Raw genomic sequence first — 13,356 nt, forward strand, 5'->3', positions numbered from 1 at the left:
TTATGCATTTGTGTACTCACATGATCCACATGCAGACCTCTGAGCATTTCCAAGAATCTTTAAAATCATCCTCATAAAATCTTGGACATTTATACTGAATGATGTAGAGAAGCAGCTAATGTAGACAGATATTTTATATTTCATTCATTCATTCATTCATTCATTCATTCATTGATAATTGAATTTGAAATATCTGTCTACATTAGCTGCTTCTCTACATTAGCTGTATTCTAGCTGGTTACTTTAACAACTGAAAAATATCGTGTGAAAAGGGTGTAATAGATACATATTAGCAATGCTACTGACACCTAGTGGTACACCAGGTGGTGGGACCCTGGTAGCACATATGGTCCTCATTGTACTGCGGTAGAAGTGGGTTTGTTAGCAGGGTCCCTTCATGTTCAGGCACTGTGCAATTTATCAGGTGCCTCTGAGGCTGTCAGGTGATGTCGGTGGAGACATGCCTATCCTTCAGATGGTGCTTGATTCACCTCTATTACACTGTTACACTTGTAAAGTGAAAAGTAGCTGTTGGCTACATTTGAACATACTGAAGTATTTCATTCCTCTTGCTTCAGCTCTCTGAATGAGTGCAGATTTGGTCACAATGATACAAGCTTAATTGACCATTCCAAAAATGATTGCATAAAGGGGGAAAGGTTAAATAAAATTAGAGTATCCTAACAAATATCAGCCCTAAATAAATCAGTGAACTATGGTTTAGGATTCTCTCGGTTGAGAACCGCTACCATCAACATTACATTACATTCACATTACATTTAGCTGATGCTCTTATCCAGTGTGACTTACAGCACAATAGAAATAAGTGGATCCATTCAAATTGAATGAACAGTGTCAGACTAGGCTAACAACACTCCCAGACCAGTGAGTGTGAGCTTCAAGCCCTAAGCAAAGTTAACTTGTGCAACCTGACTAGAGAAGGGAAGCCAAGTGTACTACCATACATAAGTCACTAGATCCCATAATCCAAAACACATGGCAATGCAACATTTAAAATAAACAGCAAGTACTGTAAGTAGCAGGTGTTACGGGGGAGGGGCTGAGGTGGAACCAAGATGCCGTCTGAAGAGGTGGGTCATCAGTCTGCGTCGGAAGATGCCCAGTGATTCCTCTGTCCTGATCCCGGTTGGGAGTTCATTTCACCACTGAAGGACCAGTACAGGCAGGGATCATGTCTGACAGGAGTGACCCCATTGGGATGGGACAGTCAGTTGCCCTATGAATGAAGATCATAATGATCTTGGTGCAACCTAGAATTAAAAGAAAGATTGTCGGTATGAGGGGGCTGTCCCATTCATTGTCCTGCATACCAGCACCAGGGTTTTGAACTCGATGCGAGCAATAATAGGAAGCCAATGAAGTGAGGTGAGAAGGGGAATAACTTGACTATGTTTAGGGAGATTTTAGACAAGACGTGCAGCTGCATTCTGGATTAGCCTTGTTGGGAATTTTCTCACTTTGTTGGACCAAGTCGGGACCAGCGAAGTAACACACTGATAACCACTCTTCAATTGAAAAGATTTATTTTGATGCGCAAAGGGGGACTCGCGTGGGAGCAGCGACAATGCATTCTGACCGAGATCTTCAGCATAATAGCCACGAGGAGCGTTTAAGTACCTTGTCCGCGGTGTACCACATGGCAGGTGTGAACATTCCCATCCGGAAGTGCATGTCACACTTGGGGACACCCACTGCGTCAGCTACCGGGGACATCCCTTTGAACCCTATATGTGGCGGGTTATCTCTAACAGTCAGAGGGCTATTGCAGAGTGTGTGTGGGAACATAAAAACAAAATGTAGTTCAAACAAAATGCAAGCTAAATAAAATGTAACTGGTTCAAACCTATCAGCCTGTAGAGGTTTGATGGCACAGGCAGGAAGACAAGCAAAGAGGGAGTTACAGTAGTCAAATTGTGAGAGGACCAGGGCCTGAACTAGGAGCTGTGGAGAATAATGTTTGAAGGGGATGATCCTTTGGAAATTGTACAAGAAGAATCTACACACTCAACCGCTGCAAACTGAGAGGAGAAGGACAGTTGGCTTTCAAGCATTACACTGAGGCTTTTGACGGTGCTATTGAGATAAGTCTTGTACAGTTAAGTCTAATGGGGGGGGGATCTTGAAATGGGGCAGACCTTTATGGGATGAAAAGCATCTCAGTGTGGTCCACCATTCACTGTGAAATGTCTTTCAGGCAAGCTGAGATCCGTACAGAAACCAGTGTTAAAGAGAATGATGTTGTTTTCTGAAAGTGAAAAAAAAAGGCTAGCTCACTTTCAGAGGTTCAACTGAAATCTTGTACACCACCTGGCAGATTGTTTTCCACTTAGAGAAAGTGAATTTTTTTCCTCTGACAAATTTGGAAGCCTGTGCTACACTGTGGCTGCTGCTTTTCAAAATTGACAAACCTCAGATGTGATCATGTGACATAACTCACCATGACATCGAGGATCCGCTCCAGTTCATACTGTAACCACAGCACCCGTCCTGCTCAGCTCAGCTGTGCTTTTATCACATGGCTGCAGAGGGAGCCTTTTAATCAGAGAGCTGATTTTCTTATCTGCAAGAGATGCACAGATAAGTAAACTGTGCCCATATACTTAAGCATGGTACAACAGCACTCAATATGCATTTTGCAATTTGTAAACAGCAGTACTGATTTTCCTTTGTTGGCCTGTGTGTGTGTGTGTGTGTGTGTGTGTGTGTGTGTGAGATTGTGTATGTGCGCACGTGTGTGTGTGTGTGTGTATGTATGTATGTGCATGTGCATGTATATCTCTGCGTGTTCATATGTGTGTGCATGTGAATGCAGATACTCCCACATGCATTATATATATTCTGATTTAGCTCAAAATCCATAAAAACCATTTCCTTTTTAACATTACGTATTATATTATAATATAATAATTTTTGTCATAATAAGATTTGGTCAGTAAACTAAAATGCTCTTGCTGAAGTGCTTTTGTGAGGTTTAGGAGCTCCTTTTTTGTGTCTTTTATTTGTTGTTTGCATTTTTGCATTTCTCCCGTTTTCGCACAGCTGTTTAAAAATTGCCAATTTTATATTTAAACTTGTTTCTACAGCAATGACCAAGTTTTCTGAACTCATGGGTGCTCAGGTGAGTGCCAGGGAGCTGAGAGCAGAGTGATGAGGGCACCCTGGCTGATGCAGCAGTCCCAGGGCTGGAGTCACATGACCAGCTGTGACCTGCACTCTGGGCCTAAGGTTGGCTGAGTGTTTGTTGTATTTGTGGGACCAGGGATGCAGCACATTCGCTGCTCTCAACTCCACCCAAAAGGCATACATTTTTCTTTGTTTAGATTTGATTTTAAGTATCTGGGCAGGCTCACACAGGCTCACACTGGAGTAATTTGCCATTACTCCAGTTGATGCTTGATCTTCTGCTGTTTTCACACTTCAGCTAAGATGCACTGCAGCCCATCTGGGCATACTGACCAATGACACAATGACTAAGAATATGCTGATGTCCAGAGTTAATGATTGCACACTTACTTGCAGTAAAACACAATTGGACTTGACCATAAATATGAACCAGTGGAGCTCCATGACTGGCAATTGTAATAGTCTGTGAATTGTGTTGTTGTTGTCCATCAGGGAGTCACACAGACAGGTAGCATGCTTTTTTGAATCCTCTACATGTTGTACTAAAAAGTGTATCCTTACCGGTATTCCACTTGAACTTCTGACATCCTCCAAGTTGCCAAGTCTGAGACTGTGCTAGTTGTACAATATTCCAGACACTAGAGGGAGCTACTTTGCATGTCTGTGCAGTTGGCAGGTGTTGATGTGGGAGCTGTGCTGTCTCTATGGGCTAAACTCCATCACCTTTCTGAAGTTCAGTCCTGCTCACACATCATGCAATGGCTGACATGCTGACATGCAAGTCTGGTCTTGGTAGATCAAAACACCTGAGATGGACTTCCAGGAACATGTCGGGTATTTATATGAAAGGCAATTTTTCAGAATTAAATGTAACGCTTTTAAAAATCGAATAATTAATGCACTGACTTTGCACAATATTATTTCAGCCTTCGGTTTGACTCATGTGAGATATTAGAGCTTCAGTGTACTTCCATTTACAGCCCAATTTCTACACAAAAACCTTTCTCCTTTGCAGAAACATGTCTGGTTAGTTCTGCGTTTCTCCCCGCACTGCATGTTGCGTGTGCTGTTTGTCACCTGGGTGGGGACTTCAGCTGGCAGGAGGAGTCCTGACAGGCAGCATTGACGCAAAATAGAAATATATGGAGAAAATGTTAATGGCGTGCGCTGATTTGTCATAGTATCTGTTTGAAGTTTTCCTGCTGTCAGTCTTATAAGGCAGCAGTGAGTGTGATTGGTGGGTGGGGTGAGTGTGCTCTCTCTGGTGGGGCAGGGTGATGCACAGGGACTCAGTTGCTGTGAGATCTCAGAGGTGAAGGTTTGGCTCTCTGCTTGACTCTGAGTTGGATTTACCTTTGCTGGTGAAGATGGAGAGCTGTCTGCTCTTCTTCTCTCTTTCCTCCCTGCTGCTGCTCTCCAAAGCCAGTAAGTACTCACTTCATCCTCTTCTCCATCTGTTCTGGGCTTCCAAACTAGGGGTCGAAGGGACAAAGTGGTCAAAGTGGTGCTCTCCAGTCTGGGTTACAATTAAAACAGCCTTGAATTTGCAGTTTGTTTTGGAAATTAGTCTTTAATTTTGTCATGTGTAGAATCATCTCTGTTGGAATTGTGCAGTCAAGACAAATCAAAGCATTTGGTGTTTTTTTTTAGAGCTGAACTGGTTTTAAAGTGTTTTTCAATAGCTGTTTAAATTGTTAACACTATTACTGTCAAACATGGAGGAATTTCAGACATAGTAAAGCTACAAGATTAGCACTGTGTGAAAGATAAAAATTGTGAATGTCTGAAAGGGTTAGAATGAATATATTAGTGAAACAATATTGGAGCGTTTGTTTAGGTTCTTTGGAAATATTGCATAATTTGTCTGCTTTTCCATGCATTCGTAAATTAGCACTTGATGGCCATGAGCAATGAGCAGATAATATCCGTTGCTCCTAAATGTATCCTCAATAATAACGTAAAACAGCTATTTTCATGGATGTTATTTTCATTTTTTAACACTGTGTGCTTAAAACTGTATTTTTTGGAATAGTAAGATGCATCTTGAAATTTTAGTCATTTTTCATCTCTTTTCGGATTTAACACAAAGGAAACGTGACATAGTCTTCATAGAGTGGTACCTTTGGTTGGATTGCAGATGAACTCAGAATATACGTAGAGACATTAATGCCAGTAAATAGTGTGTGTGTGTGTGTGTGTGTGTGTGTACGCACACACCTCTGGTGGCAGCAGCTACAGTGAAACTGTCTTCCTTCTGAAAGCAACCCAGAGGTCCACAGCACTGCTGATAGGTTTACTGTTATGTATTAGGGTATTAATGTCTTTACATGGTTGTGGTGGCTGCGCGCGCACACACACACACACATACACACACATACATATATATATATATATATATATATATATATATATATATATATATATATATAGGCCTGGGAGCTTGAGGGTTCTGCACATCTTCGCTGTTCTTCGGGTATGTTCGCTGTTCCTAGTACCGTGCTCTTCTGGACTGAGAGCTCCGATGTTGTTCCTGGGATCTGTTCTAGCCACTCTCCCAACTTAGGTGTCACAGCTCTGAGGGCATCCAACACTACTGGGATGACTTTGGCTCTTACATTCCACTTCCGCTCTAGTTTCTCCTTCAATCCCTGACATTTCTCCAGCTTCTCGTATTCCTTCCTCTTGATGTTACTGTCATTTGGGATCTGCTGCTGCTGGAGTTATTCTCTTAGCAGTTCATCCTTGGGAGATGTTTCACTGATATACTTGTGGATGCCTCTTGTTTCATCCAGGACAGTGGCCTTGACGGTCACTAAGCCCCGACCCCCTTCTTTCCGGCTGGTGTACAGTCTATATATATTCTACTTGTTTTCTGTACCTCATGCTTTAACTTGTCCTGGATGTATGCATTTGCTCAATTATATATAAATATTTAGTATCACTAAGTGCTGTGGCCAGGTTTCCATCCCCGCCATGTCATCAGCCAGCAATGACTGGGAGATGACAGCAGCAGAATAAATGGGCTTCTTTCTGCTGAGGGATACAGGGGAGGGTAGGTTGGCCAGCGGCTCAGTCCACTCTGTTGCTCATCAGTGATCCCTGCTGGCCAATCAGGCACCACCAAGTCTCCCTGCATGTAGCTGCACATGAAGTGTCCTTTGACTCAGGTCCATGGGTGTTGTCTATGCTTTGTGACACAGGTTGTAGTGACAGAAACATTACACTGCCGATGAGAACTGACCTTTAGCAATTTGCTTTTCTCCCTGGTGTGTCCAGGCAGTGGTGATTTGAGGCTGGTGGATGGTGACAGTCCCTGTGCTGGGAGAGTGGAGGTTCACCATAGAAGACGCTGGGGGACAGTGTGTGGCGATGGCTGGGATATGAATGATGCTACTGTTGTTTGTAGAGAGATGGGCTGTGGGGCTGCTGCAGAAGCACTGAATTATGCTCATTTTGGACCCGGATCAGTGCCCATTGTCAGAACTTACATGGAGTGTACTGGGACAGAGTCTGCATTGAGGCACTGTCACTCACCAGATTGGGATCTGAGCTACTGCAATCACAATAATGATGCTGGAGTCATCTGTTCAGGTAGGCACATCACTTCAGTTATTAATTTATTGTGCTTGTCTCAATGAGAGACTGTTTTGATTAATTGATTTTAAATGGTTGGAATATTTTAAATAAAATATTAATGTTAAATTAAACATTCCCTTGCTGAAAAATGTTGTACTGGATGCTGTATATGGAATGAGGTGCAATTCATTACCGATTTTCACTGGTTATTCCCTGTTGAACCCCAGGCCATCGAAAGGTCAGGCTGGTGGAAGGTACTCACCTGTGCTCTGGGAGGGTAGAGATGCTCCAGGGGAAAACCTGGGGCACAGTGTGTGATGCTGACTTCGACCTGCAGGACGCAATGCTTGTGTGTCGGGAGCTGGGCTGTGGGGTTCCTGTAGAGGTGCGGGGGGCAGCAGCATTTGGTGAAGGTGGGGGGGAGGTGTGGCCAGAGGAGCTAAAGTGCAATGGCAGTGAATCTGAAATTAACTTCTGTCCAAAATCACCCAAAACAAAACAGAACTGTCGCCATGAGAACGACGTAGGACTGGTGTGTTCTGGTAAGAGTCTCCTGATTTTTGTTAATTCAGAAAATACCAGTAAAATTTCCCTTGTCTGGCCAAAATTACATTTTTATTTGGTTAAACGCTGTAAGATAGTGGTAACATTAATGTTGTAATATTGTAGTGTTAGCAATATATAAGGTGTAAGTAAAACATATAGCGGAAAATTGGTCATTGGTCATAAGGCTGTATATCATGAGAAAAGTTGATAGAACATCTTATAACTCTCTAACCAGACAACATGCTGTAGTCATGAAGAGGTAGAACACAGAGCTATCAGGGGCTCCAGGTTACTGGGTTCAATTGTGTATTCTCCCTGGGTCCGCAAATGTTAGATAACAGAACTCCAGTTTCCTTTCAGCAGTCCAAAGACATGCATTCTGGCTGCTGTGTTGGCAGTTCTAGAACTCTCCCCTTATTTAGAGATGGGTAGATTTCTGAGATAAATAATCAGACCAGGACACTCTATGTTTCAGTATTCTGACTTTTACATATCATACAGTGGCTGCCAGATTCACCTGAGAAGAAGTAATTTGTGCTGCGTTGATGTCATCATGACACTGAAGTACAAACATTAGTGAAATGCTAACCCTACTCTCGTGTCTGTAGGTTACACAGAGTCCAGACTGGTTAATGCCTCTGACAGATGCTCTGGTCGAGTGGAGCTGAAGTACCTCAGTATCTGGGGCACAGTGTGTGATGCATGCTGGGATATGAAAGCCTCCAATGTCCTCTGTCGGCAGCTGAAGTGTGGGAGTGCAGTGGCACTGCTGGGGCAGGCCTGGTTTGGAGAGGGGGATGGGCCAGTCTGGGCTGATGTGTTTAATTGCAAGGGGAACGAGACGCACCTCTCACAGTGTGCTGTGTCTCCATGGAGCCGAGTCAAATGCTCACACAGACAGGATGTTGGAGTCATCTGTTCTGATGAGGACCGACATCCTTCAGGTGTGTTTTTGGGTGGGCACAAGTGAAAAACATCACCACTTATATTCACCATTTACGTGCGTTTGGTTTTGTATATGAACTGTTAGCCTGTTTAATTGCGTATTAGCAAAGCACTTAAAGTGAATCTTTTGTGAATCACGTGAGTATAAACTGTTGGCCTGTTTTTATGTTTGCTAGTAAAATACATAAAGCCGGTATTTTCAGTGTAAACCTTTTGCCATTTTAAATGTGTATTGGTAAAACACAGCAAGGGTAATCCGAGCATAAACTGCCTGTTTTACTAAAACACATTGTGGGTGTTTTTGACATCTGCAGGCTCTACACTCTCAGGTCTTTATGGGAGGGTGCAGCTGTCTGGGGAGAGTCAGTGTGAAGGCCAGGTGGAGGTGTACTACCAGCAGACCTGGAGGAGAGTTCTCCCGGACTCCTGGGGCTTTAGTGAGACCTCTGTGCTCTGCAGACAGCTGGGCTGTGGCTCTGCTGTGAGCTTCTATAGCTCCTCTCTGTCTGGGACAGGGGAAAGTGGCGTGTGTCTAACTGGTTTTCAGTGCTCCGGGAGAGAGTCTCACCTGGGGAACTGCAGTATTCCACATAATCTCACCTGTGGCTCCAGGCAACAGTTGTCCATTGTCTGTTCCAGTGAGTACAGATTAGTAAGAGGTCAATAGCAGGGACCGTTGTGGCATTCAGCTTTTCATTTTTATAGAAACATCCATCTCAGATTATTTGATGTTTGAATGAACTGCCATCATTTCAACATACTGACTTTAGGGACTGTATTTAGGCACTACCAATGAAGCTTTCCACTTCCTCACAAAGCCCTATTTGGCAAAATATATGTAACAACTTAATTAGTGATATGTCTATGAATGTTTTCCTAGTTAGGAAACATGAGAAAAAGATAAAATATGCTGACAAACACCCCAGTGGTATTCTGAAATATTTAAGATCAATGTTTTAGTGGTATCAGTTTTCAAAATTCAGATGTACTAAAAATTTAGTGAATGTATAACATTTACCATTTGTCAAATGTTTTTGTATGTTTCTTTTAAAATATATTTCGTACATTTCATAAATGTATTACACATTTACTGACTGTATCACATCCCTCTCCTTCCCTCCCTCCCTCTCAGAGCACAGGTCCCTCAGGCTGGTGGGGGGAGGGGGGGACTGTGCAGGAAGGCTGGAGGTGTTCCACAGGGGCTCCTGGGGGACGGTGTGTGATGATTCCTGGGACCTGGAGGACGCTCAGGTGGTGTGCAGGCAGCTCCAGTGTGGGACGGCCCTCAGTGTCTCACCACCCTTCCAGTACGAGTCAGGAACTGGAGCTATCTGGATTGATGAGGTGGACTGCGTGGGGAACGAGACGTCCCTGTGGGAGTGTCCCTCAGCAGAGTGGGGACAGCATGACTGTGTGCACAAGGAGGACGTGGGGGTCCATTGCTCAGGTACAGAAGAATGTGCTCAATGTCAATCTGCTCTGCAGTAATCCAGAGGGTGATCTTTAGCTCAGAGGCAACAATGCTACATCAGCACAATGAAGGAGTCACCAGGTCAGAAGTACATAATGCACGACTGGTTAGACTACTAGTTTTATTTTAAAACAGGAAATTCATATTGTAGTTATGAATTATAATATTGACAACAGATAAAATGAAAATTGAAATTTAAATTGAAATGAACGTTGTCTGTTTCATTGCCTTCGATCTGAATTAAGTAACAAAATAATATTTATGCAAATATTAGATGAAAATTAAACATTTACAGGGAAGGTGAAATACATAGATATCCAGCTGAGGGCACACAGTTCAGAGACGAAACCAAGCATGAATAATCACGAAGCTTATTAGACTCGAATAAAACAGATCAACACATGAGATCTGACAACATTGTGTCATAATCCTACTGGATTCTTCACCTGTTGGTCTTGGCCTGTGATGAATATTGCTACTCTCACTACTCTAATGACATCTGTGAATTCTACTGGCTATTTATAGCACATTTAGAGCAAAGATGCAGGCATCACTGGCAGCATTTACAATGAGAAGAGTAAAGATCCTCAGATAATATATTTAGAATGTTGAACGTTATCCAATGGTTCTTAATGTACCCAGGGTCAAAGGTGGCATGTGAGTTGGTTCTTTTCTGAGGTTTGCAAGGCAAAAACAACATGCCATTTTTACTATATTCCATGATTTACATGATAAGAGGGACATACTACACCCAGGTTGTGCTAGTCTGCCCTTCATACTCAAATATAGGTCAAATCAGGTTTCTCACACATTTTCCATTTCTGGCATCTTGGGAAAGTCAGTGTTCCAGTTGGATATTCTTAACTCCTCTGTCAGTTCCTCTCCATCACAGGAGAACTTTCTTCACCAGGTTTAAACATTAAGGTTCCTCTGTCAAACTGACAGTTTCCTGTTTCTGCAACAGAGTTCAAGCAGCTGAGACTGAGAATGGGAGGAAACACCAGCGCCTGCTCAGGACTGGCAGAGGTTTACTACAACGGCACCTGGGGGACCGTCTGTGCCAATGACATGTCAGGAAACACTGCCACCGTTATCTGTTGCCAGTTAGGGTGTGGGGACAGGGGTACTTTTGATATGGGACCCACTTCTCTTCCGGCTGGATCTCCCTGATGGATCGACAACATTGACTGCAGACGCCACAATACGCTGCTTTGGCAATGTCCCTCCTCTACATGGGGTCACAACAAATGCGAGTCCACAGAGGCTGCTGAAGTCACCTGCACAGGTAAAGATCTGTACAGTCTGCTTGATTTTTTTTTTAATGAAAGCTAGAAAGAAAAAACAATCTTTTGCCAAAGTCACAGGGTAGCACAATTAAATCCAATTAACACTAGCTTTGGCAGGAGATAGTAATACCCTTAAACAAAACAGTGGTCTCTTTTGGAAGGTCCCAGGAAGGAACTCCCAAATGATGGATCAGCTCAGCGCAGTCAGAGACAGGTGCAGCATTGCCCAGGTGAGTTTCGTCTGTCAGTTCTCCAGTATACTACCAACCCTCAGCTTAGGAGAATCAGTGATCCCTGCTCCCTTGTTTTCTTCCAGAGCCTCCAGCGTTGCGATTGGTCGGCCCCAGTAAGTGCTCAGGGAGGGTGGAGGTGCGGATTGAGGGCTCCTGGGGGACCGTGTGTGATGACTCCTGGGACATGCGGGAGGCCCAGGTGGTCTGCAGACAGCTGGGCTGTGGGGCGGCCGTGAGCGTGGAGGGCAACGCCACATTCGGGAGGGGCAACGGCACCATCTGGCTGGACGACTTGGACTGTAGCGGAGATGAACTCCACCTGTGGAACTGCTGCCGCTCCCCTCTGAACCAAAGTGACTGCTCCCACAAGGAGGACGCCGGGGTCACCTGCACGGGTAAGACCACTCCAGGCACAAATACCATCTCGACGACTACACCTGTATGTTCTCCCCCCTGACACCACATTATAGAGAGCAGGATGCTCATCAGCTTCCACTGACCTAACCAATTACTGCTCCTTCCTGTGTCGTGGTGTAGGCAGTTACTTCCATTTGAAACCTGATCTTGGATCAGACTCACAGTTTCAGCCTTAATGGTTGGGGTTAGGATTGCGGGTGAGAAATGTGATCTTAGAACTGTTGTAAAGGGGAGAAAGTCAGTACAGCTCTCTTGCCCCTCAGGTGAAAGCAGCCCCCCTCGCTCCCCGGGTGAGACGAGGCTCCCCACACAGACTCTGTCCGTTCCTGCAGTGGCCTTCCTGGTGCTGGGGGCGCTGTCCTTCCTGCTGCTGGTGGGGCTGGTTGTGCTGGTGTCCCAGAACAGAATGCTGAAGAGAGGTAGAGACAGACGGTGGGAGAATCATAATCACTGGGATATTTGGGCTGATGCAGACCCATGACTGACTCTTTTATTTAATCAATCTCTTGAGAAAGCCAACAGTAATCCAAAGTATAAGTTACAATAACTGACTGCCATTCTGTGCCCTGTTTTTCATGAGTGAATCGGATACCTGGGCTGGGAGAGGTGACAGATACATGTGTAGCCTCCTGTGCAATATACCTGTGTTGACCTTATGAAGAGAGAGAGCTGATCCTGAGAGATGACTCTGTGACTCTGTTACTCCTCTCCTGCAGCCCTGTCTGAGGGAGACCACGCCCCTCTGCAGGAGGCCGTCTATGAGGAGATTGAGTACAATCTGGCCAGAGGAACCTATGCTGCCCCACAGAGGAGTGAGTTGGTCCGATCATTCCTCCACATTCTTAGAACAACAATGAAAACCCCTTACAAACATTCTGACCTTACAACTCTTGAAATATTCACACAGTCACTCAGCAATACAAAATTGAGCACACACACATACACACAGACACATGTGCGCTCACACACACACACACATACCTGTGGAAGAAGAGGAGGAAGACAGCTAGTATAAATCACAAGCTGAGCTCTGCTGGGCAATTCTAAAATATTTGGCCACCTTTTACTTATCTGAGTATCTCCTACGGACAAGAATATCAGTGCTTTGAGCTTTGCTTCCCTCTGAAAGCATCTGATCAATGCACAGAAATCTCACAAGAGGTGAGAACAGCTCCTGAATGTATATGTATGTGCATGTGTGTGTGCTTATATGTGAGCATGTGTGTGTCAGTGTAGCCATCTTAGCGTGGTGTGAGAAGACTCAGGACTGATCTTCTCTCTGGTTTACAGGAGCTGTTCTGTCTGAGGACCCTCCCTCTGCGTATGAAGACATTGAGGGCAGTGAGGCAGATGCTCTCTCAGGTAATAGGGGACTGCGCGGTGCTGCTATCAGTTCCTGGTTACTATGGGGGTTAAGTTACAGGATCATATGTTTCATCTGTTTTATTGGAATCATTATAATAATGTCCCTAATGCTTACAGGGTTTTTCTGTTATTAAAAGCCCTGCTTCAATTCTTCACATTTAACCATGTCTCCATGGCCCCAGCGCTTGTGGGTTCATCTAAAACAATGCATTATTTTGAGGTGCTGTCAGCTCCATAAAGGTCATCATGTGTGAAACCCTTTACAGCCTCTCTCACGATGATGTAAAAACGCCAACCAGTGCAACTGCTAGTTGCATCTGGTCTGGTCATTTACTAGCAACTAGCTGGATTGCTAACCAAAGGCCCAAATTCA

At 44.3% G+C, this 13,356-nt stretch overlaps 1 pseudogene; it reads left to right on the plus strand.

The window, feature by feature from the left end:
- Nucleotides 1-13,356, plus strand: part of LOC118779002 — a 28,694-nt pseudogene that overhangs the window by 14,354 nt on the left and 984 nt on the right.

This window comes from Megalops cyprinoides, chromosome 6 (genome assembly GCF_013368585.1).
Source record: "Megalops cyprinoides isolate fMegCyp1 chromosome 6, fMegCyp1.pri, whole genome shotgun sequence".
Taxonomy (NCBI): Eukaryota; Metazoa; Chordata; class Actinopteri; order Elopiformes; family Megalopidae; genus Megalops; species Megalops cyprinoides.